This window comes from Mobula birostris, chromosome 1, assembly GCF_030028105.1.
Source record: "Mobula birostris isolate sMobBir1 chromosome 1, sMobBir1.hap1, whole genome shotgun sequence".
Taxonomy (NCBI): Eukaryota; Metazoa; Chordata; class Chondrichthyes; order Myliobatiformes; family Myliobatidae; genus Mobula; species Mobula birostris.
Genome location: NC_092370.1, coordinates 240223661 through 240250103, shown reverse-complemented (window position 1 = coordinate 240250103; position 26443 = coordinate 240223661).

Here is a 26443-nt window from a genome sequence, read left to right as displayed (position 1 = left end):
GTACAATGAGCGTTAATAAGCCAATTGCATCATCTTCATCTTCTATTCTCAGTTGTCTTGCTGGTTTCATCCTGGTTTACACTTTTCCCAGTTTCCATCTTCCTTACTTCACCTCCCAGACATACTTCCAGAGAAAATACTTCAGGGAAAAATTATGCATACATGACTCTCATGACCAACAATGTCATTTAATTCTGTTTGTCAATATATTATAGACATAAAGTGGAGGTTCATGAGTCAGTTCTCATTGAGGGATCTGAGTTGGAGTGGCCGAGCACATAGGTGCAATTATGAAGAAATCATGGCAGTGCCTCTACTTCCTTAGAAATTTACAAAGATTCAGCATGACATCTAAAACTTCGACAAACTTCTATAGATGTGTGGTGGAGAGTATATTGACTGGCTGCATCATAGTTGGTATGGAAACACCAATTCCCTCGATCAGAAAGTCTACAAAAAGTAGTGGATAGGGTCCAGTCCTTCATGGGTAAAGCCCTCCCCACTACTAAGCACGTCTAGATGGAGTAATATCTCAGTATCCATCATCAGAGTCCCCCACCACCTCTCTTCTCACTCTTGTCATCAGGAAGAAGATACAGGAGCCTTAAGACTCACACCACCAGGTTCAGGAACAGTTATTGCCCCTCAACCATCTAGCTCTTGAACCAAAGGGGGATAAGTTCACTCACCCGATCACTGAGATGTCCCCACAACCAATGAATTCACGTTCAAGGACTCTTCAACTCATCTTCTTAATATATATTGCTTATTTACTTATTGTTATTACTATTTCTTTTTTTCTTCCTCTTTTTATTTGCACAATGTGGTGTCTTTTGCACAGTGTTTGTCTGTCCTGTTGATGCAGCCTTTCATTGATTGTATTATAATTTTTGAATTTATTGCATATGCCCGCAAGAAAATATAACTCAATGTTGTATGTGGTGACATCTATGTACTTTGGTAATAAATTTACTTTGAACTTTGAATTTTTGAACATTTAAGAAGCATTTAGACAGCTTTGTGAATAGGCAGAGAGTGGATAGATATAGCCTGTGGGCAGGTAGGTGGAGCTGGATTAGGTTGACATCATGATCAGCATGTTCTGTAGGCTGAAAAGCCTATGTCTTTGTTCTGCTGTTCCACGTTCTGTTATGTGTTCATAGACAGAGCAAATGGAATCTTTTGTCACTTGGAGAGTGTCAAAAAGGTTTATGATGAGAGGGAGAAGGTTTAGAAGGAATCTTGAGGCGGAAGTTTCCCATATGGGGATCTGGAACTCACTGTCGCAGGACATGGTGGAGGCACATACATTTAAAGTATTTGATAATAATAATCCAGTATGAATACATTATACAACCTTGAGATTCATCAGCCACAAAACAAATAAATCTGAGCCAATTAAAAAAACAAATCATGCAAACAATAAAGACAAGCAAATAGCATTCTGAACTGGTCCACAAGGAGAGTTCATACATGGACTTTAGTTCAGCGCAGAACCAAGTAAACCTCGCTGAGGAGTGAGCTGAACCAGCTCGTCCTTTGCCTCTCGCGCTGATTGGCCAGTCGTGCTCTGCACCCAATTCCATTTCATAGCCGTGATGCTCTGTGAACATAACCTGACAGTAGTCCAGAGCACTAGTTGACACTTGTAGATTACCCCCACCTCCATCTTCCTATCAGCTAATAGAAACTGGACAGCTGCAAGAGGCAGATATGCTCACACAAACAGTGAATAACCGTTAGCTTTGTCACATGTACATCGAAACATCGAAATATGCAGTGAAATGCGCCATTCCAATCAACGACCAGCACAGTCCAAGGATTGTGCTGGGGGAAGCCTGCACGTGTGACCACGCTCCTGGCACCAAAATCGGATACCCATAACTCTTCACCATGCATCTTTGGAATGCGGGAGGAAACCGAAGCGCCAGGAGGAAAGCCGCATGGTCATAGAGAGAATGTACAAACTTATTACAGATATCAATGGGAATTTAAACCCAGTCAGTGATCAGTGAGCACTGGTGTTGTAAAAGTTGCAGTAACTGCTACGCCTCCATGCTTTGGTGGGGCAGCAGAGGGCAGGTCAAAGCTTAGGTATGGACTGCCAGACATGACTCTGTTCAATGCCATTGAGTCCTAGAGCTAAAAGACACTGAAACAGACCCTTCAGCCCACCACAGACATTAGGACCATTGAGTTCCCACCTATTTGCCAATACTTGGTCCACAGCATTCTGTGCCTGGGCAATTCAAGTGCTGCCCATATTCATACGCTATGAAAATATCTGTCTTCATCAGCTCCTCAGGCAGGGTTTTCCAAATTCCATCCATTCTCTGGGTGAGAAAACTTCTTCTTCAACTCCCCTCTGAATATCTCTCCCTTTCAACTGAATGTACACCCTTGTGTTTTACATGCCTCAGCTGTGGGAACAAACTGTCCTTGTTGCTATCCTATCTATGCCCCTTACAATTATGCACATTCCCACTGGCTCCCTATTCAGTTTACGTTTGCAAAGCAGGTTTGATGGTTTTCGAAGATTTTTTCCTTGGGTCCTTTGCACAGTTTGTACGTACTTATCAAAGCACATAAATCTGCACCCTGGACATTACCTGCCTCCCACCAGAATTACGACTTCATTACCACACAAGAGATTCTGCAGATGCTTGAAATCTAAGACATGCAAAATGCTGGAGGAACTCAACAGGTCAGGCAGCATCTATGGAAAAAAATAAAGAGTCTACATTTCAGGCCAAGACCCTGAAGAGAAAGATCTCGGCTGGAAACGTTGACTCTTTATTCCTTTCGATCAATGCTACCTAACCTGCTGAGTTCCTCTGGCACTTCTATATGTTACTGTGAATTACAACCTCCCTAGTTTCAAAGGGAAAGCAAAAGAGGGACAGCTTCTAATTTGCTGAGCCCTCTCAGCCAAGCGAGTGGAACATTTCAAGTAGTTTCATAAAAATCTGAGGAAACATTAAGTTAGACAATAACTGAAACAAAAGAGAAGGAGAAAATAAATACAACAGCATATGTAGATCTCACCAACGGGTACTTGACATCCGTCCAAACTTATGTCACGGAGCACAGAAGGAGCTGCTATATAAAACTTTGGTGTGAAACATGCCCTTAGTTAATATAGATCAGCTGTTTCTATTGTTCAAGAAGTAAAAAGACCAATAAAATAAAGAAAACAGATGACATACAGGAAGAGAATTATAGTTATGGAAGGTGTGATAGGTTTGCTACTTTTAATGAGATAAAGAGTTGTGTGAAATGCGCCTGATATGGGTAGGTTAGTAACCCTGAGGAGACTGCACTTCCAGGGAGCATGTAGTTCAGAGCTGGGATCTAAATATAGCATGCGTGTCAGATTCAGCGTTACGAACATATTGCTATTATTTCAAGAAGATCTCTCTAGGTCTGTTGTGATGGAATCTTCAATTAGCTTGTTGGATTTGAATAGCTAGAGTCAAATCATCTTCAGATTGTTGCCTGGTCTCTCGTTGTTTCAGGACTGCAGATCAAGCCGATCAAAACTCACATCATTCCTCCCACCCAACAAAAAAATTTTACTTTCCACTCTTTGACATCTAAATTATGAAGTACAGTCATGGGTTTTAATCATAGAGCATCATCAACAATTCCTTCCTCATGCTGAATCATCATAAACAAAAGCATTTATCATGATCTTCCTGGACACTAGGAAACCATGCGCTGTCTCTTTGAAGAAGCTACTCCATTAGTCCTACTATTCTGACCTTCATCTAAGATAATACTCAATTCTTTTAAAATTTAATTTCTTTTTTTTGACGACCACCTTTTCAGGCGAAGGCCTTTTAGGAATCACAGCACACTTTCCACCTCAGTATCCAATCGTCCTCTATGAACATTGGGTAGGTTTCTGTGCCCTGGTCAGTCAGTGAGGTGCAAACCAGCTTCTGCATCTACATTCTTTCCAATGTAAAGCACTTGCAAACCAGGTTCAGTGCACGGGATATGTTCCATTGATCTGAACTGGACAACACAGATCAGGTTTAATATCATAGGTATATGTCGTGAAATTTGTTGTTTTGCAGAAGCATTACAGTGCAATACATAATAAAACTAAATTACAATAATAAATATAAATAGAAACTTAAATATGCAGTGCAAAACAGAAAGCAAAACAAGAAAAAATATAGTGAGGTAGTGTACGTGGATACATTGTCCATTCAAAAATCTGATGGTGGTTGGGAAGAAACTGTTCCTAAACTGTTGTAAGTGTATCTTCAGGCTCCTATACCTCCTCCTTGACAGTACCAACGAGAAGAGAACATGTCCTGGGTGATGTAGGTACTTAATGGTCGATACCAGCTTTCTGAGGCATTGTCTTTTGAAGATGTCCTCAATGGCCATTATGGAGTTGGCCGAGTTTGCATCTTTCTACAGTTTCTTCCAAACTTGTGCAGTGGTCCGTCCATACCAGATGGTGATGCAACCAGTTAGAATGCTCTCCAATGTACATCTGCAGAAAATTGCAAGTGTCTTGGCCTTTGGTGACATACCAATTCTCTTCAAACTCCAAAAAAATATACCTGTTGTTGCAATTGCATCAATGTTTTAGGCCCCGGATAGAACTTCAGAGATGTTGACACCCAGAAATATAGAAACGTAGAAATAGCACAATACAGGCCATTTGGCCCACGGAGTTGTGCCGAACATGTCCCTACCTTAGAAATTACTAGACTTACCTGTAGCCCTCTATTTTACTAAACTCCATGTACCTATCTAAAAGTCTCTTAAAAGACCCTATCGTATCCACCTCCACCACCGTTGCCGGCAGCCCATTCCACGCACTGACCACTCTCTGAGTAAAAAACTTACCCCTGATATCTCCTCTGTTCCTACTCCTCAGCACCTTAAACCTGTGTCCTCTTGTGACAACAATTTCAGCCCTGGAAAAAAGCCGCTGACTATCCACACGATCAATGCCTCTCATCATCTTATACACCTCTATCAGGTCACCTCTCATCCTCCGTTGCTCCAAGGAGAAATGGCCGAGTTCACTCAACCTATTCTCATAAGATATGCTCCCCAAACCAGGCAACATCCTTGTAAATCTCCTCTGCACCCTTTCTATGGCTTCCACATCCTTCCTGTAGTGAGGCGACCAGATCTGAGCACAGTACTCCAAGTGTGGTCTGACGAGGGTCCTCTATAGCTGCAACATTACCTCTCAGCTCCTAAATTCAATTCCACGATTGATGAAGGGCAATACACCATACACCTTCTTAACCACAGAGTCAACCTGCGCAGCTGCTTTGAGCGTCCTATGGACTCAGACCCCAAGATCCTGCTGATCCTCCACACTGTCAAGAGTCTTACCATTAATACTATATTCTGTCATCATATTTGACCTACCAAAATGAACCACTTCACACTTATCTGGGTTGAACTCCATCCGTCACTTCTCAGCCCAGTTTTGCATCCTATCAATGTCCTGCTGTAACCTCTGACAGCCCTCCACACTACCCACAACACCTCCAACCTTTGTGTCATCAGCAAATTTACTAATCCATCTCTCCGCTTCCTCAACCAGATCATTTATAAAAATCACGAAGTGTAGGGGTCCCAGAACAGATCGCTGAGGCACTCCACTGCTGACCGACCTCCATGCAGAATATGGCCCGTCTACAACCACTCTTTGCCTTCTGTGGGCAAGCCAGTTCTGAATCCACAAAGCAATGTCCCTTTGGATCCCATGCCTCCTTAGTTTCTCAATAAGCCTTGCATGGGGTACCTTATCAAATGCCTTGCTGAAAACCATATACTCTAGATCTACTGCTCTACCTTCATCAATGTGTTTAGTCATATCCTCAAAAAATTCAATTAGGCTTGTAAGGCATGACCTTCTCCTCACAAAGCGATGCTGACTTCTCCTAATTATATTATACATCTCCAAATGTTCATAAATCCTGCCTGTCAGGATCTTCCCCATCAACTTGCCAACCACTGAGGTAAGACTCACTGTTCTATAATTTCCTGGGCTATCTCTACTCCCTTTCTTGAATAAAGGAACAACAACCACAGCCCTTCAATTCTCTGGAACCTCTCCCATCCCCATTAATGATGCAAAAATCATTGCCAGAGGCTCAGCAATCTCCTCCCTTGCCTCCCACAGTAGCCTGGGGTACATCTCATCCAGTCCCGGCGACTTATCCAACCTGATACTTTCCAAAAGCTCCAGCACATCCTCTTTCTTAATATCTACATATCAAGCTTTTCAATCTGCTGCAAGTCATCACTGCAATCACCAAGATCCTTTTCCATAGTGAATACTGAAGTAAAGTATTCATTAAGTACCTCTGCTGTTTCCTCCGGTTCCATACACACTTCCCCACTGTCACAATTGATAGATCCTATTCTTTCACGTCTTATCCTCTTGCTCTTAATATACCTGTAGAACACCTTGGGGTTTTCCTTCATCCAGCCTGTGTTCTCATGGCCCCTTCTGGCTCTCCTAATTTCCTTCTTAAGTTCCTTCTTATTAGCCTTATAATCCTCTAGATCTCTAACATTACCTAGCTCCCTGAACCTTTTGTAAGCTTTTCTTTTCTTCTTCACTAGATTTATTACAGCCTTTGTACACCATGATTCCTGTGCCCTACTATAACTCCCCTGTCTCATTGGAACATACCTATGCAGAACGCCACACAAATATCCCCTGAATATTTGCCACATTTCTTCTGTACTTTTCCCTGAGAGCACCTGTTTCCAATTTAAGCCAATTTCCTGCCTGATAGCCTCGTAATTCCCCTTACTCCAATTAAACACTTTTCTAACTTGTCTGTCCCTATCTCTCTCCAATGCTATTGTAAAGGAGATAGAATTATGATCACTATCTCCAAAATGCTCTCCCACTGAGAGATTTGACACCTGACCAGGTTCATTTCCCAATACCAAATCAAGTACAGTCTCTCCTCTTGTAGGCTTATCTACATATTGTATCAAGAAACCTTCCTGAACACACCTAACAAACTCCATCCCATCTAAACCCCTTGCTCTAGGGAGATGCCAATCGATATTTGGGAAATTAAAATCTCCCATCATGACAACTCCGTTATTATTACACCTTTCCAGGATCTGTTTCCATATCTGCTCCTTCATATCCCTGTTACTATTGGGCGGCCTATAAAAAACACCCAGTAAAGTTATTGACTCCTTTCTGTTCCTAACCTCCACCCACGGAGACTCCGTAGACAATCCCTCCATAGCGTCCTCCTTTTCGGCAGCAGTGACACTATCTCTGATCAACAGTGCCACGCCCCCACCTCTTTTGCCTCCCTCCCTGTCCTTTCTGAAACATCTAAAACCCGGCACTCGAAGTAACCATTCCCGTCCCTGAGCCATCCAAGTCTCTGTCATGGCCACCACATCATATCTCCAAGTACTGATCCACGCTCTAAGCTTATCCGCTTTGTTCACAACACTCCTTGCATTAAAACAGACACATCTCAAACCTTCGGTCTGAGCGCGTCCTTTCTCTATGACCTGCCTATCCTCCCCCTCGCACTGTCTGCAAACTTTCTCTATGTGTGAGCCAACCTCCTCTCCCCCAGCCTCTTCAGTTCAGTTCTCACATGAAGCTACTTACCCTTTCCGCTTCTGATCCTTCGATGAGGACTGGTGTGTGTTTCCTCGACTTCCCCTTGAAGTCCACAATCAAACCCTTGGACTTACTGACATTGAGTACAAGGTTGCTGTTGCAAAAGCACTAACCAGCTGACCTATCTCAATCCTTTATCTAGCTTATAGTATATGGAACTTCCCTTTGCCCACCACAGTAGCTTAAACAAGAATTCACCTTTTCCAGGTTTCAGAGGGCCATAGCACATTGCAATTCATTGGAGAAGAAGAACATAGCCATATTCATACCCTCATGTTTGTAGATAATAGGAATGATTACTGACAAGAATTCTGTTACCCCGCCACCACCATCCTATACTGCTACCCTTGTACATTTTCTCCTGGAATACTGTTTCCTCCACCAGTGATTCCTCTACCTACACCATGCTAGTAAAAATCTTCTGTCCTGAACCTTAATGAACAACCAGGAAATTCCTTCTCTTCTGTGCTGCTGTGACATTGCCGTTCCTCACACCAACCTTTCTTGTGCCCTTGCAAAGCGAGTTCAAAACACATTCCAAGCTGCCGATTGTACTAATCATGCCCTGTTAGGAACCACATTGAAATTCCACAATGCTCATTCCGTGAAGGTCTCTAACAGCAGGAAGGACAAAATCTCATCTCATCAATCTGAGCTCAATGACAAACTCTGACAGTATAATAACCCACTCAGCTGGCCAATCCCTCATTTATATTTTTAAGCCTACCTTAATATATATTATTTTATTTGCTTTGTCTTGCACATCTCAAACTCTCAGTGTTCATGTCTTCCTTTCCAGTACAGACTATGAAAACAGCAGACTGAGTCCTCATTACCTGCAGGACTTTCATTACACATTCCCCACTCCATTAGCTTCAAGACATGACTGGTCCAATGCTCATTCATAGAATCACAGACATCTGAGGTGCAGAAGGCAGCCACTTGGTCTGTCCTTGGTGCCACATTGCAGTGGAGAAGATACTGGAGGGAAATATCACATTTGTTTTATTTTCTATTTATTTAGAGATGCAGTGCGGAACATGCCCTTCCAGCCCAACAAGCCACATCACGCAGCTACCCACTTATTTAACCCTAGCCTATTCACAATGACCTACTAACCAGTACGTCATTGGAATGTGGGAGGCAACCCACGCATTCACGGGAAGGACTTCTTACAGACGGCACCGGAATTGAACTCCGAATCCGAAACCCCAACCTCTCCCATTGGTGTTGCATTAACCACTACGTTATCATGACGTCTCATTAATGCTTTCATTCGCAAGGGGAGATACTGATAACAGTCAGAACCATCAGTCATTTAAGTTGGGTTTCTCTCCAAAGTCTGGTTTCCAAACTCTCACATCTAGAGAGAATTCAGTTCTATTAAGAACTGGTGAAAGGTCTTGGCCCAAAACAGTGTCTGCTTATTCATTTCCAAGGATGCTGTCTAACCCGCTGAGTTCATCCAGCATTTTGTGTGTGTAATTCTGGATTTCCAAGTTTGCAGAACCTCTTGTGTTTCAGTTCTATTTCAGGTTTTCATCTCTCAGTGGTGGAAATTCAGTGGTGAAGGTATGTTAACCCACAAAATCCTCAACACATACAATGCTTGTAAGGCTGAACAACACAGTTTCTGAGCTCCTGAAGTGCTCATCAGTGTGAAATCAAATATGCACTGCATCTCTGAGTACCCATGTAGGAAAAGGAAAAATCCTGCACATGATTGTGCGTGCATGTTTTTGTTTTGAGTTAGAATCAGAATCAGGTTTATTTTCACTTGTATATGTCATGAAAATTCTTGCTTTGTGGCAGTGGTACAAAGTTCAAAGTCCAAAATACATTTGTTATCAAAGTATGTACATTTTAGCTATATTGTCAGGAAAGGAATGGAGGGTTATGGGCTGAGTGCAGGTCAGTGGGACTAGGTGAGAGTAAGAGTTCAGCACAGACCAGAAGGGCCGAGATGGCCTGTTTCCCTGCTGTAATTGTTATATGGTTATACGGTTATATTTTTCAGGCTTGAGATTCTTCTCCTTACAGGCAGCCACTTAAAAAAGAAACCTCAAAGGAAACCATTTAAAAAATAGACCATACAGTACAAGACATAAACTTTGAGTGTGGGTCTTCAGGCTCCTCTACCTCCTCCCCATTGGTAGCATTCAAAGGAGGGCATGTCCCAGTTGGTGAGAGTCCTTAATGATGGATGCTGCCTTCTTGAGACACTGTCTCTCGAAGATGTCCTTGAAGGTGAAGAGGAATATGCCTGTGATGGAGCCTGCTGAGTCTACGATCCTCGACAGCCTCTTTACTCTCAGCCTCCACCCAGCCTCCACACTAGGCTGTGGCGCAGCTAGTCAGAATGCTCTCCAGCGTACATCTATAGAAATTTGTATGGGTCTTTGGTCACATACTAATACTCCTCAGATTCCTAATGAGGTAGATCTGCTGGCATTCCTTTGTAATGATTTGATCAATGTCTTGAATCCAGGATAGATCTTCAGAGATGCTAACGCCCAAGAACTTGAAACTGCTCACCCTTTCCACTACCGATCCCTCGATGAGGACTGGTGTGTGATTGTTTGACTTCCACTTCCTGAAGTCCCTGATCTCGCTGACATTAGTGTGAAGTTGTTGTGACACCACTCAATCATTTGATCTTTCTGGCTCTTGTACAGCTCCTTGTTGCCATCTGAGAATATGTGTCTGTATGTCAATTTACGTGTGCACCCATTCCATGCCCTCCTCTTGATCCAAGATGAGGCCACCCTCAGGATGGAGGAGTAACACCTTATATTCCGTCAGGGAAACCTCCAACCTGATGGCATAAATATTGATTTCTCCTTCTAATGAACAAATTTCCCCACCCCACTTATTCTCACCTGCCTATTCATTCTTCTTTCCCTTTCTCCTATCGTCCATTCTCCTCTCCTATCAGATTCCTTCCTCTCCAGCCCCTGACGTTTTCCCACCCACCTGTCTTCTCCTATCATCTTCCAGCTATCCCCCACCTTTATACTCTGACACCTTTCCCCTCCCTCTCAGTCCTGAAGAAGGATCTCAGTCTGAAACACCAACTATCTATTCATTTCCATAGATGTTGCCTTATCTGCTGAGTTCCTCTAGCGTTTTGTGTGTGTTGCATTGATGTGTGTATATTGTGTATGTGCATACATGTTTGTGTCTATGTTTGAATGTGTGTGTGTGTATTTATATGGATATATCTCTTTTTTGTACTTATGCATTTGTGTATCAAGTGCATCCTTTAAGAGGTCCACAACCTTGTCGTAGGGTTTGGAGGTTTGTATGCCTCAATGGCCTGGAGAGCTATGTCGGCTGGAATCAGGACTTTATGCTTTGGCGCTTGGTAGGGTCACCTGTGCCAAAAAGGTCAAAGGGTAGAGGCCAGACTAAGAATGGTCCACCGTTCCTCCAGGTTCGGAGGTTCAGCTCAGGGACAACAATGCTGACTGGTCAAAAAACAACTGTTACAGAAACAGCAGTGAAGAATCCTTCTATATAGATAAAGATAGAGGACCTTCATTGCTAAACACCAGTGGCGTAACAGGCGTTAAGTATCACGTGCATGCATGTACAGGAGTACATGTACTTGTATATAGTAAGTGTGTGTGTACGCTTGCAAGCATCATGCCTATAAAACTGAAATGACAGCTATCAACTCAGAATGCAAAAATACTTAATTGCTTAAATTGACCACCAGAATCAAGCCTTCAGCTTAAGAAAGTATTATAAGTAAAGGAGTCACTACCTGTCTTTGTACAGCTTGCCAGTTGCTTTGCACATTGGGAAAGGGCATATTGGAAATGGGAGCAGGCTGAAAATTTCCATTTGTCCTTGATCAGAAAGCTCTGATGTGAAGTGTTTGCTCACAGCGACCCTCCTGAGTCCAAGATCCTGCTGGGTCTTTACTGAAATAATATAGGAAAAGCTGCAAGCTTGGTTACTGTCAGTAAAGCAAATTAACACAATTTAAAACTCGTGTGCCACTGTAGAAATTATAGATTGTTTTGTTTTGCAGAGAATAATATTTATTTATATCAAGTTTAAGTTAAATTGAATTTGTCCTGTTATTGCAGAGTTCTCCAATCTTTTGGTTATTTTTATCTTGGGATTTTGCTGCAATTTCTGGCAAAGCGATTTCATCTCTCAGCTGTTGTTTCCAAGAGCGAGGATCAAAAATAATGGATCCGAATGTGTGAAAATGAAATAAGGAAGCGATGAGGTTTACTTCAGGACCCATGTTCCTCCATAGAGAATGCCGCCAAGTTATAAGGCGTAATGAAGTTTGGGATTAGAGTGTTTTGAGAATGCTCCCACTGCCCGCCCTTCTCCCCTTGAAGACACCAAGTATTGGTGGGTTGGCAGCTGAGTCACTGTGTTACTACTTTCTAGCTTTGCCCTTGACCCATCCTAACTCCTTTCAACTCTGCCCAAAGTCAGCCAAAAGAACCACAGTTGATCTCGGGCAAGATGCCGGATGGATTAAAAGCATGAGAACAGCATTGTTTTTGGACCTGACCCCAGTCTCTTTCCTCCCCATTCTGTAATTAGGATGAAGGGCACTGAGCAACCAAGATTAAAAAAAATATCCCAACACCTTTTGTTTCCATTTCTTCCTGACTTTGTTTTTAATATCTTGAATCTCCTCCACTTCTTATGACATACTCAGGCCGTGGGTGCAGAGAAGCTCCTCCAGCTGATCAATCCCCCCCCCCACCCCCACACTTACTGCAAGGCAGCCTGGCAGAAGGTGTGCCGCAGGAAGCTGGAAGCGACACGAGGAGCAGTGGTTGAGAAGGGGACGCTGGGCTCATTTAAGGAACAGCTGGGCGCTGCAGCGGCGAATCGCTCAGGCTGGTAAGATGAAATCAAATGGGCCCTGTGCCTTCTTTGTTCACGCTTGCCTTGAGATCTGGGAACCTTTGCTTAACTCTCCTGTTCCTTTTAACCTTCCATTTCCCTTCCATATCTCGGGTCCCTCATCACCAAGAAATGCCCTGAAAAAAAAATGTTAGCCAAAAAAGAAATGAATGGAAGCAAATGCCAAATCTGTGTTTCTGGGAACGATTGGACTTGGGCCATGGAGAGGCTTGGTGGGTATTCTAGGGAAGCTTACAGGAATAAAGCTAGCGCAAGGGCAGAGTTTGTCCTCTGTTGTATCTCCTGAGTGTACAATGTAGTAGCAAGTGCATATTGAATTCCACTATATTGAATCTGAAATTCAGTTCAATTGCTCTAGTGCAAGGACACAAGAGAAACTGCAGATGCTGGAAATCTTAATCAACGAACACCAAAATGCTGGAGGACCTCAATGGACCGGACAGCAACTATCCTCAAGAAGAGTATTGGCTTGAAACATCAACTGTTCATTTTCCTCCATAGATGCTGCCTGACTTGCTGTGTTCCTCCAGCATTTTGTGTATGTTGATCCATTGCACCAGTATATTGCCTGTTCACACACACTAGAGCAGGGGTTTCCAATCTGAGGTCCACAGACCCCTCAGTTAATGGTAGGGGTCTATGGCATAAAAAAGGGTTTGGGAACCCCAGCGCTAGAGGATGACCTTCAGTCCCGGAAATGCTCAGTTCCATTATGGTCAATCAGGGCAACTCTTTCAAGCAGTGAGCACAAGCAGCTTCACTTATGATTTGAAGCTAGGATTTAAGCTCAGCCCTGCATTGTTTCTTCTAGTTATGAGTTCACTGTTATTTGATAAACAGCTTGGACACTTTGCTACAATTATATCATTCCTTCAAGGAGTACTACCATAAAAAAAAACAGCATGTATGATCAGAGACCCCCACCATCCAGGCCATGCTCTCTCCTCACTAACCACTACAATCAGGAAAGAGGTGCAGGGCCCTTAGGTCCCACACCACAGGGTTCAGGAACAGTTGTTACCTTAGAACCATTAGGCTTCTGTCCCATCATAGATAACTTCACTCACCTCAAAACTAAACTGATTCCACAACCTCACTTTCAAGGCCTTTAAAACTCATGTACTCTGCATCATCTTGCTAGCTATCTCTTTATCTATCTATCTATCTATCTGTCTGTTTATTTATTTTGTATATGCACAGTTTGTTTTCTTTTGCACATTGGTTGTTTGTCAGTCTTTGTGTGTAGTTTTTCATTGATTCTATTGTATTTCTTTCTTCTACTGTGAAAGCAGGCAAGAAAATTAATCTCAGCGTACTTTGATAATGTTTTTTGAACTTTGAACAATGTAGGGAAATGTGCCAAGCTTGTTCACTACCTTGTTTGCTTTCCAAATGTGCCATGGACGAGCAGAATCTGATTTCAAAGTACATATTACTGTGTCGCACACCCAGTGCAGGCAACAGAGGACTGTATCTCAGCTCAGGTTTGTTCAACTAATTTTTCCAGTCTCCCATATGCATCCCTGGAGCTCATTACTAAGTATTCCATGAAACAAGAGCCCATGGTATATGGTTCCATATATTTTCATTGTTGATTAACATCAGACAATGGTAATGAGGAATGGGAATATTAGAACTCAGAACCGATGCCAAGTCCCCAAATATTAACATACCATTAACCAGCCTAGACACATAAGCACCACGATTGAAAGAGGAGGTCAGAGGTTGTGTATGAGAAACTCATCACCAAAGTCTATTGACTATCCATAAGGCATGCATTAGGAGTGGCAGAATGCTCCCCATAGCTAATGAGCTGTAGTTTCCACAGTTTCCAACCTCTGCATCAAGTAGGACAAAGCATTTTGTACACCATCTAACAGCCTATCTATTCCTTCCTCTCCCATTGATGCATACTGGTTGCAGTATGTACCACCTGCAAAATATTCTTCAGTTACTCTTATCCTCAATGCACCTCCTAACCCATGAGTTCTACCATTAAGAGGATAAGGACAGCAAGTACATGGGAACACCACCATCTCTGGGTTCCCCTCCAAGGGCCATGACATCCTGACCTGGAAATATATTGCCCATCCTTCACTGTGGATGGGTCTACATCCTGAAACTCACTTCTCAGCAGTCCAAAGTACATTTATTATTGATGTATGTATGCAGTATACTACTCCGCAATTCGTCTTCCCACAGCCACGAAACAAAGAAAACCATGCAACCCGTTCAGAGAAAAACTTCAACCCCCTGCCCCACACACTCATAAAAGGAAACAAATTGCACAAATCCTTGGGAACATCAGAAGAACCTAATAAAGGTTAAATAGAGATGGATATGCAATAAATACTGGTATTGCTGGCAATACCTACATATTTTCAACAAATTAAAACTGTCTTATTCAAGGCATAAGAAAATCCTGTGTTATTGCACATCTCAATTATTGATTATGTTATTTCTTTCTTTTCATGTAGAGACCGACATATTTTCACATGTACATGAGGACGATTGGATGAATACTTTTTTTAAAATCCGACATGACTGAGCATGAATTGAATGTTGCTCTTTTCCTTCTTCCAGGATTTTATTCCCAAAAGCTTTCGAGGTCCTCAGCTTGTTTGTGTTCAGACATGACAGCTGGTGTGGCAACACCAGGGGAGCGTCAAACACGCCCCGGACAATCAAAGGAACATTTCTGTATGCCCTCACACCATTCAGAGTTAAATGTTTTCTCTTGGGCAAAATTAGTGGTGATTTAACTCCTAAAGCGCCATGCTCTACAACGCCAGACCACAAAGCAATGACATTGAGTGAAAACAGTAACTTCAGAATCAGAATCTGAATCAAGTTTAATATCACTGACATATGTCGTGAATTTTGTTATTTTGAGGCAGCAGTACATTGCAATAAATGATAATTTACAATAAGACTATGCATAAGGTATATATACTGTATATAGTTCCTTAAGGTTGTTATAACCAGCGGTGTTATACCCCACAGCCTCTTAAATGCTCCCAATGGCATGTGTTTGAAATATCCTCTGACAACCAAGTCCAGTTCCAGCTTTCACGTGTGGCTTAGCACCTAACCAGAGCAGAAGCAGTTCTACTGACAGGAGTAGGGGCAAAGGCTGGTTACTGGGACCTTAAAACTAATTACTTCAGGCAGGTGGAGAGATGGGGCTCATCAGTGTGTATAGAATTAAAATAAATTAAATAAGAAGTGTAAAAGAGAGCAAAAGTAAATAGAGAAAAAAAGTGAGGTAGTGTACTTGGGTTCATCGTCCATTTAAAAGTCTGAAGAGCTGTGTTTTCTTCAGACATGGGACCCAATTATTGTTAGCAAACCTACATTTCGTGCCCATCCCTTACTACCCTTGAATTTTGGAGGCAGTTATGAACGAGTCACGTTGTTGTACCCATGTGTAGGTCAAAGTGAGAAAGGAAACAGACATCTATTTATGAATTAGGTGAACTCTTACCATTCCAGATAATTACCCTAACTATGTTATTATCATTGTTTGGCTCACTCGACTACTGGCTCACCAGTTTACCTTACCAGATATTACAATTCAGGGCCAAGAGTTATTTTGGTTATTTTGTACTTAAAAAGCAGACAGGAATCACAGCAATATCATTTACATATGCCGCAACTGATATCATAGTTCCCATGTAGTTACATAATCCCAGTGAACTGTGTAGCTTACAATCTGTTTCCTTTATTTAATAGTAACCTCATTTCTTGAAGAAACATATCCTGCTAATCAGGCTCCTCTGTATAAGCCACCAACATACAGGCAACTGTGCGAGTTTACATTGTTATGAATACTATATTCATCTGAGTTTGAAATAACACAAAAACCTCTTCCTCACTGCTCGAGCCTAAAGATACTTCTACTCTCTGGATGATAGTGAGACCACTGTCCCCTCTAAGCTAGGGGTCTCCAACCTGTGGTCCACCGACCCCTTGCTTCATAGTATTCATCCATGGCATTAAAAAAGTTGGGAACCTCTGCACGTGTGTGCAGCCTGAAATGCTCCCATGCTTGTATTTGTGGCTGCCTGTAAGGAGACGAATCCCAAGGATATATAGTATACATCTTTTGATAATAAATGTACTTTGACTTTGGGATTGGCCAGTACTGATTAGGGCAGAGAATTGAATTACCTGAATTTATAGCACTTAATATTGAATCTGCAAGGATGCAACATGCCTGAGTTTATATCAGACCCGATACCGACACAGAGATCACAGGCAGGCGGGTCAGAGCAGAAATAGGATGGAGAATCAAAGTGGGAGGTAAGCTGTTACAATATGAGTTCTTCACCTGGGCAACGTGCAGTGTCATGAGATCTATACTCAGACATTCTGTTTTGGCTCGGGTTTTGAAGCGAGAAAGCACGTTGCGATATAGCAACATGCACAAAATGTTGCAGGAACTCAGCAGGTCAGGCAGCATCCATGGACAGAAATAAACAGTTGACGTTTCGGGCTGAGGTCCTTCATCAGGGATCTGAAATGGGATCTAATCCTGAACAATGTTGAAAGGCTCAAAGAAGAACACTGGACTGAAAACCAACTGCTCACCAATTTGAACTCCAGCTATCAGAGAAAGAATATGCATTTCCAAAACACATTCAATGTAAGAACTCTTTACACTCAACAAGACAACAAGGCCCAGAGAGAAGATGAGGTACTGTTCCGTAGGCTTGCATTGGGCCTCATTTCACTCACAGAAGAGGCTGAATGGACTCCCTGTTCAAAAGGACCAAGGGGACAAGTCTCCCGCTAACACACTGCACCAGCTAGTGCCCTGAAAGTACATATACTGAAGAATTTGCTGAAAACAGTTCATAGTCAGACCTTATAAGATGTGAAGAAAGGAAAAAAGGTAATATGACAAGTACTGGTAAATTGTTTTTTTTTTGCAGAGAGAATAAACTCAGTGTGTGCTGTCCTACTCCTGATATAACATGTCTTTGAACTGTGGGACAGCTGCACAGAGCTGTTATATGACATGGAAAACGTTGTGAAATATTCAAGAGGCAATGTCTCTCAATCCCCGCAGGAATTGTGAGGAGTGTCTTTTCTTCTCCCAGTCCCTCGTCATGTTCAAATAACAAGTGTAGAGATGTGCGCTGCCTTGTGTCCCTGTGTCTCTGTGTCTCCTCTGAAGCATTCTTTACATCGCTTCATTATACACACTCACAAACAGCAGGTGTTCCCGCGACCCAGATCATTACTACCACAAACATTATCTAAATATGCGAATGTGTTGGCATTCTCTTTAAAGACACAGTATCCTCTTTTGATGGTTTATGTGCTGGCTAGGCTTCGGTGGAATTATTCTACCCTTGAATGGAATCTGAACATTAGTCTCGAAAATGTAATCGCACTGTAATACCTCATTTACATCTCAGCCTAGGGATAGGAAAAAGAAGATTTCAGCACAAGCTCGTTATTGCAAATCTCTCAATATAACAAGCTCTTGCCCTGGTTCTAGTGGAGGCTTCATTATAATCAGTGGCTGGGCTGGAACCATAGTAACAGGAAACCATTGAGTGTTCAGTTGCTCAGTATACCGTGGGCAGCCTGGCAGCGTAGTGGTTAGCACAACACTTTACCCAAGGTCAACTCCAGATGCTGCCTGTCAGGAGTTTGTACGTTCTCCCCGTGACTGCATGGGTTTCCTCCGAATGCTACGGTTTCCTCCCACAGTCTGAAGACATACCAGACGTTAATTTGTCATGGTAAATTGTCCCGTGATCAGGCTAGGATTGAGTTGGGGATTGCTGGGTAGCATGGCTCCAAGGGCTGTATCTCAATTAAAAAAGTTAAACTTAAGTTTTAAAAATAATTAAATTGGGAATCATGCACCTTCACCAGAGACAAATAATCTGCCTGTCACCTCTTATTTTTGAGGGTAAGCATTTTTGGTGTGTTTGACTTTGCTTCAAAGAGGTGAGTAGATTAGAAAAGAAGGACTCTATCCAGCATCTCTTTCTATCCCATGAAATTACTTGTACAGCTGTAAAGAACCTTCTGCGTTCTAGGATGTTGTTTGGATAGTGAATTCTGATGGGCACAAAGCAAGTTCAGCTCCATCTACCAGACTAATCTAGTGACAGACTATTAAGAACATTAGAAATAGCTGAAGCAACTTATACCTGGAACACAGGATAATTATGGACGCAGGACGCCTCATCCATTTTCCCGGCCAATCGCCACGTCCCTTGATCTCCTCGGCAAAATTTTGTCACTCCGAGATTCAGATATACTCATCAACAGTTGATATTTTGAGCCTCTGCACCCAATGGAATGCATGTAGGTGTGAATATCAAACTGTACAGTGCTCTCATGGTTGTGCTTGTGGTTCCTTAAGATTATTATAGCCAGCTGTGGTAATGGAGATAGATTTCCACTACCTATTCACTGCTCCCAAAGGTGTATGTTTCAAATAGCCACTGATAACCAAGTCCTTCTAGGGGAAGGAAAACATCTGATTTCAAACCTCCAACGCCTTGTGGCTTTACCCACTCATGGGGAAGGCTTCAGGAGTAAACCCCATGGATAAAGTCTGGAGCTGGAGTCTCTAAGGCAGTCCTACATTGAACACCAGGTTGATTGGCAACTCCTGTGACTCTTCTGGTGCCAAACTATATCAATCTCCGCTGTTCCTTTGGGTGCATCAAATGAGGGGAGGTCTGCTACATGGGTAACAGCTTGCTCTCCATATTGTACTGCCCAGGCTTGCAGATCTAGACAGCTAGGATGCTGCATCCATGGTCACCCCTGACCAACGGAGGACTACGAATAGAGATTTCTAAACAGATCACTTTTTGACAATTGTGTCCTAATGAAGGGTCTCAGCCTGCTTATTTCTTTTCATTGACACTGCCTTGCCTGATGAGTTCTTCCAACATTTTGTTTGTGTTACTATGGACTGCAGCATCTGCAGAATCTTCTGTGTTTCGGTTGGTACAAAAGTAGAAAATAAATAAAACAAAGTAAATTTATTATCAAAGTGCATATATGTCACCATATATAAACCATGAGCTAGATGAGGCCCAATGCAAGCCTACAGAACAGTATCTCATCTTCTCTCTGGGCCCTGTTGTCCCGTTGAGTGTAAAGGGTTCTTACATTAAATGTGTTTTGGAAATGCATATTCTTCAATTTCTTGTGAACATACACAGTAAATCCAAAGAACATGATGGAATCACTGAAAGACATCACGCAACAAAATGAACAGACAACAAATGTGCAAAAGATAACAAACTGCAGAAATGCAGGAGAAAAGTTAAATAACTAAACAATAATTATTGACAACATGAGACGAAGAGTCCTTGAAGGTGAGATAGGTTGTTGGAACAGCTCAGTGGTGGGGCAAGGGAGGTTGAGTGAAATCATACCCTTTGGTCCAAGAGCCTGAAGGGGTAGTAACTGTTCCTGAACCTCACTGTGCGTGTCCTGATGCTCCTGTACCTTCTTCCTGATGACGGCAGTGAGGAGAGAGCATGGCCTGGGTGGTAGGGGTCCTTGATGATGGACGCTGCTTTCCTGCAACGGTTCTAAGTGAAGGTGTGCTCGATGGTGGGGAGGACTTTACTCGGGATGGGCTGGGCTGTATCCACTACTTTTTGTAGGATTTCCCATTCAAGGGCATTGGTGTTTCTATAGCAGGCCGTGATGCAACTGGTCAATATATTCTCCACCACACATCTCTGGAAGTTTCAGGTGTCATGCCGAATCTTCACTTTTAAGGAGTAGAATCATTTGGCCACTATACATTCCCCAAGTGCATGGATGAGTGATCTGATCTGAAAGGGATTTTTTAGGAATCTGGAAAGAATAAAATAGCTTAGTGTAGGATTTGTATAAAAATGGGTGCTTAATGTTTGGCACGGACTCAGCAGATTGAAGCATCTGTTTCTGTGTGGTACAGTATCTCACCATGGCTCCATGAAGTCGCACAAGTAGGGAAGGGTGAGACTATAGACAAATATTCAAGTATGAATGATCAGTTTAATATTGAGGTGTTAGATTAACAAATATTTAGTATTGCTCTTTGTATGACTCAGTTTAACTAAGGATAGAATAAAAGGGTACGGTTGAATTGTTTTGGGTAAGTCAGAAACCTAAATTAGCAAAAAGAATCTTAGGAAGACTGAGCAGATCATTAAGTATTTGAGGAAAAAAGAAAAAAAAAAGAAAACAGAATTAATACAGTATGAGAAGAAGTGGTTCTGAACTGGCCAGTGTTGACAGAAACAGTAAAGGGTGGTTATCTGAAATTGCTGAATTCAGTATTGTGCCAGGGTTTGCTACGTGCCTTAATGGAGTGTTGTTTCTCGAGCACATGGAACAGTCTGCCTCTGTTTCAGACAGCTGCCTGAAGGTCAAGGACCTGAGTTGTGTAAGTGTCAAAGAAAATGGCCTTGGTCCTCTCACTATTTGCTTCAAGTGACGTTGGTCTATCCATTTCACATGCATTCTCTGATCTGTACTTGGCATTATGGTGTGTAAGTATGATAGTATGTAAATGAAAAATAATTGAAGACAGAATGAAACTATGGGACAGTCCCAAGTAAACGGTGAGGGAGCTCAAGGAGAAGTAGGCCGGTGATTCTCAGGCTGTGAACAATTGAAGAACGTTGTTGTGGTCACCCACATCAAAGACTGCAGATAAAGTGCAGATGGGGCAACGGAGTACCAGAGGATGACATTTGTATCTTTGATTTTTAAAAAAAAACTTGACTTTATAACATAGGACTGAAACCTATGCAGAGGGCTGCAGCCAAGCAACTACTCAAAATAATAACAGCAGAAAACTCATAAACAGCATTAACCTCTGAAGAATCCTTCCATCTAGACATTAAACAGGTGTTAAACCTTCATATGCTTGAGTTCAACAGATGGCCATTTGAATCTTTGTATCTGTGCTTGCTTCTTGAAAGAACTGTGCTATCAGTCCTAAAGAAGAGTTTTGGCCTGAAGCCTTGACTGTTTATTCCCCTCCACGGATGCTGCCTGACCTACTGAGTTATTTTTCCCAGAGGATGTGAAATTTTTCAAATTTCCCCTGAAGGTTAACATCGAATCTGTTTTAATTGTACTTTCAGGATTCAGATTAACAGTGCTGTAATAGAAAACACATTCTTCCCACACCATCAAATTACTTTTCACCCAAAAACAGGCATTCTACAGGCCAACTATATTTTCTTCAAGGTCTTTCTGCTGAATAACTCTCTTAGACGCAAGGCCTAAAGTGCCACTCACAATGACATAGACCGTGCACACCCAACACACTCGAAGCTCCGTCATCTTCTTATTCTGTCTCTGCAGAAGTAGCATCTAAAGACCTGCTGTGACAGCAGACAGAAGCAGGTCCCAGAATAAAAGGGACAGCAGGGTAGTGTCGTGGTTAGTGCAACACTTTACAGTACCAGCAACCCAGGTTCAATTCCTGCCGCTGTCTGTAAGCACCCTGTATATTCTCCCCGTGAGCACGTGGATTTCCTGCAGGTTTCCTCTCACAAAGCAAAGATGTACAAGTAGGTAGATTAATTGGTCATTGCAAACTGTCCTGTGATTAGGTTAGGGTTAAACCAGGGATTGTTGGGCGGCGCGGCTCAAAAGGCCAGAAGAATCTGTGTCCTAATGCATCTCAATTAATCAATTAACAATCAAATACAGACATAAATAAAACTAGTCAGTTAGGGCAGATGGGGCTCATTGGCCGTGGTTGGCAACTCATCTAGGAGAAGGAAAACTCTGATCTCAAACCTCTGCTGCCTTGCAGCTACACCCACTCATGGAGAAGGCTTCAGGAGGAAACCCCGAGGGAAAAATCTGGAGCTGGAGTCCCTAAGGCAGTCCAACATTGAGTTCAACACTAACTGGCATCTCCTGTGATGTTGCTGGTGCCAAACTGTATCAGTCTGTGCTGTTTCTTTGGGTTCAGGAGATACATGGAGAGGGGGAAGCTTACACCCCATGTTGTATTGCCCAGGGTTGTGTATCTAGGTAGCTAGGACACAATACCCATAGTTGACACTGATTGATGGAGGTCTCGCAACATAAATAAATAAATAAATAAATGTACAACTTGTAGACTTCATAAACCTTTTAGTAAGATCAAACTTCATGATAACTTTCCCTCAGAATTTGACCACATAGCCAACAGAAAAACTGTTCCAAGCAATAAAATGTCCAGGCTAACTAAAATAGATTTTTCATTAATAAATTCTATTACATTAATAAATATCACCTATGCCTTATACAATAAGAAAATAAATATGATAGACAAGCAAAAGTGCCGAAGAAAATAAATAATTAAATATAGCATTTGCTAGTCAGCAAAACTGTTAAAAATGTCAGTATCTGTTGCAAGAGAATAAGGTTCAAATCCTGTGAGGTTATGTAATATTTTAATAGGACCAGGTCAGGATATCACAATGTTCTGATTAGTTCTGGGTTTCATTCTTCAAAAGTCCGAGGAACGATATGGACTTTTTCTGGGAGTCATAGAGATCTTTATGGCGATATCTCAATGGACTGAGTATTTAGGCATGAAAAGAATATTTCCACTTTTGTGGGGCAATCAAAAAATACGGACTGTAAATGGGAAATGATTACAAATAAGGAAATAAGGAAGAATCATTTCCTTTGTTTCAACCAGAACGTGGAAATTACCACTGTCAGTAACGTTTGTATCAAGGGGCATAGAATATCAAAAATGGCCTCTGTTGGCACGAAACAGAAACTGTAGCACATAATTAAGGAGACTTCAAGTTCAAGTTTCAAAGTTCAAAGTAAAATTTATTATCAGAGTACATACATGTTACTGTATACAACCCCAAGGTTCTTTTTCTGTGGGCATACTTAGCAAAACAGTAACTGTAAACTGTAAACATCATGAACTGTTAACTGTAAACAAACTGTGCAAATGCAGATATAAATAAATAGCAATAAATAATGTACATGAAATAACAATATGTGTGTAGCTATCTCTTTTGTTCAAGAACCTGATGGTTGAGGGTTAGTAACTGTTCTTGAACCGAGTTGTGCATTCAAGTGGGATGCACTGGAGCAGGTCCACTCTCTTGACCTCAGAAGGCTGGCTCCATTGTACGAACAAGTGTCACAAACATGGGTCTTCTTTGGTTGCAGTGGATGACCATGATGCCTTCTGTGCCTTGCCATTCCCTTTACTCTCATCGGAGTGTTGCAGTCCCACCTCCTGGCCATTGGAAGTCACTGGAGATCTCAACCACCCAGTCTGAATTTGCATGCTAGAACAAGCAGGAACAACACAGCGTTACACTGGGACCAAGGTGCCGAACGCCATACCAACAGTCAAACACAGCACAAGACACATATAGCACATTAAAGACAGCAGTAAAATACAGTCACACACAAAAAAATTTAGTCCAAGTCCGTGAGTCAATGAGTGTTGCAGCAGTCTGCAGTTGAACACAGTACATCTTCAAGACTCAAGATTAATTTATTATCAAAGAATGTATAAATTATACAACCCTGAGATTTGCTTGCTCACGGGTAGCCACAAAGCAAGAAACCCGAAGGAACCCAATTAAAGAAAAAAATTATAAATAAGAATAAAAGACCACCGCTCAGTGCGCAAGAGAAAGATTACCAACTTCCAACAGGGTCTTGCGATCACAAGAAAAGCGACTAAGACAATGACTCATTGTTAGAGTGCACACCACCTTCATGCACCAATGATTCTCTGACACAGACAGCAGCAGGATTTGTACCAATCCTTCAATTCTTCCACCAATGAGCAACTGGCTGATAGGGCAGACCTCAGTCCCTTAAGTTCTTCATGTCCAGCAGAGTCTCGTAATCCGAAGCTCCATATCTGTTGATTTCAATGGAATCGAGTTTTAGACACAGAACTGGGCATCAATGGGTTATCACTTCAGCCATACAACACACAACAGTAGAGGTCAATTTCAAGAGTATTCAGAAGTAAGCAGGACAAGCATGAGAGAAAAGATCATTGAAAAATTAGACAAAATGACAGATTTATGTCAAGCACATGCTTATTACACCAAATAGTCTGTACCCATGTGGTGCACACTATGTAATTATATGGAATCTGGTTCCACTGTCTAGGACTTATATGTATAAAGAGAAAAATATGACTGCAGTGGTCATGATTGTGATATCCCACAGAAATAGAAGCATAATCCATCAATATCCAGCTCAACTAGGAATGGACTGATAAATGTGTCAACTGAGACAATAGCATTGTCAGTGAATACAGTTACTCATCTGGTATTCCAGAGAGATAATTTAAAAGACTTCAGGGTCATTTTCAACTATGTCGAATTTCAAGTTCAATTTCAATGAAGATTTTTTAAATCTTCTTTCAATTCATAAAAGATGATGTTGATTACAATGCTAGATTTTGGTTCAACCCAAATGGTACCTGTTCAGAATGAGGACCCTTCCCTGTTGTAGGCTATGTATAACTCCTCTTCCACATTAGACTGTCTGACTCACAATTCAGTAATTATTATCAGTAATTCAGTAATTATCCATTTCTGACCATTTTACAGGCACTGCACTTCTCAAGTACCACTCATATCACCATTAAGTTCATATGATACAACCCTCATTAGCAACAGTGAGGAAGAAACAACTTCTCATGTTCTCAACTCCTGAACTCAGATTTATTAGTCTATCTATTCACTTATTATTATTATCATTACTCAATTTTCAATTTGTTTATTTTTTGCATGTTAGTTGCTTCTCAGTATTTGTGTGCATTTTCTCATTGGTCTATTGTGTTTTCTTTGTTCTACCTTGAATGCCTGCAAGAAAATGAATCTTAGGGTAGTATATAGTGACATATATGTAGGTTGATAATAAATTAACTTTGAACTTTGTTGGTGCGTGAAAGAAGCACAGTGCAAGTACATATAAGTCATGCCAGCCAATGATGTAGTGGCATCCACACCAGACTTCGAGAAGAGCGGTCCTGGGTTTGAATCCGGTCGGCTCCTTGCACGCTTTCCATCTGTGCTGGGTTGAGAGCTGAGTAAGCAAATCAGCCTCGTAAAAAAAACAGACAACTGCTAAAGAAACAGCAAGGTCGCTGCCCAATGCGCCACAAGGCTCAGAAAGGAACAACAACATAAGTCACCATATACAATCCTGAGAATCATTGTCTTACGGACATACTCAATAAATCCAATAGCCATAATAGAATTAATGAAAGACTACACCAGCAGTGCAGCAATCAACGTGCAAAAGACAACAAACTGCAAATACAAAAGGAAAGAAAAACATAAATTCTAATAATAATAAATAAACATTAAATATTGAGACCATGAAATGAAGAGTCCTTGAAAGTGAGAACATTACAGTGATGCAAGTGAAGTTGAATGAAGTTAACCCCATCTGGTTCAAGAGCCTAACCTTTGACGGGTAATAACTCCTCCTAAACCCGGTGGTATGTGTCCTGAGGTTCTTGGTCCTTCTTCCTGGTGGCAGTAGTGAGAAGAAGGTATGACCTGGGTGCTGGGAATCCTTGATGATGGATGCAGTTTTCCTACAACAGCATTTCATGTAATGCACTCAATGGTGAGGAGGGTTTTAACCTTGATGGACTGGGATGCATCCACTACATTTTGTAGGATTTTTCCACTCAAGCCCAATAGTGTTTCCATACTAGGCTGTGATGCAACCAGTCAATATACTTTCCACCACACCCCCATAGAAGTTTGTCAAAGTTTTAAATGTCATGCTAACTCTTCTCAAACTTCTCAGAAGTGGAAGCACTGCTGTAATTGCACTTACATGCTGATCTCAGGACAGGTTCTCTGATTTGGGGTATTGTACCTTTTATTTTCTAAAACAAAGAGA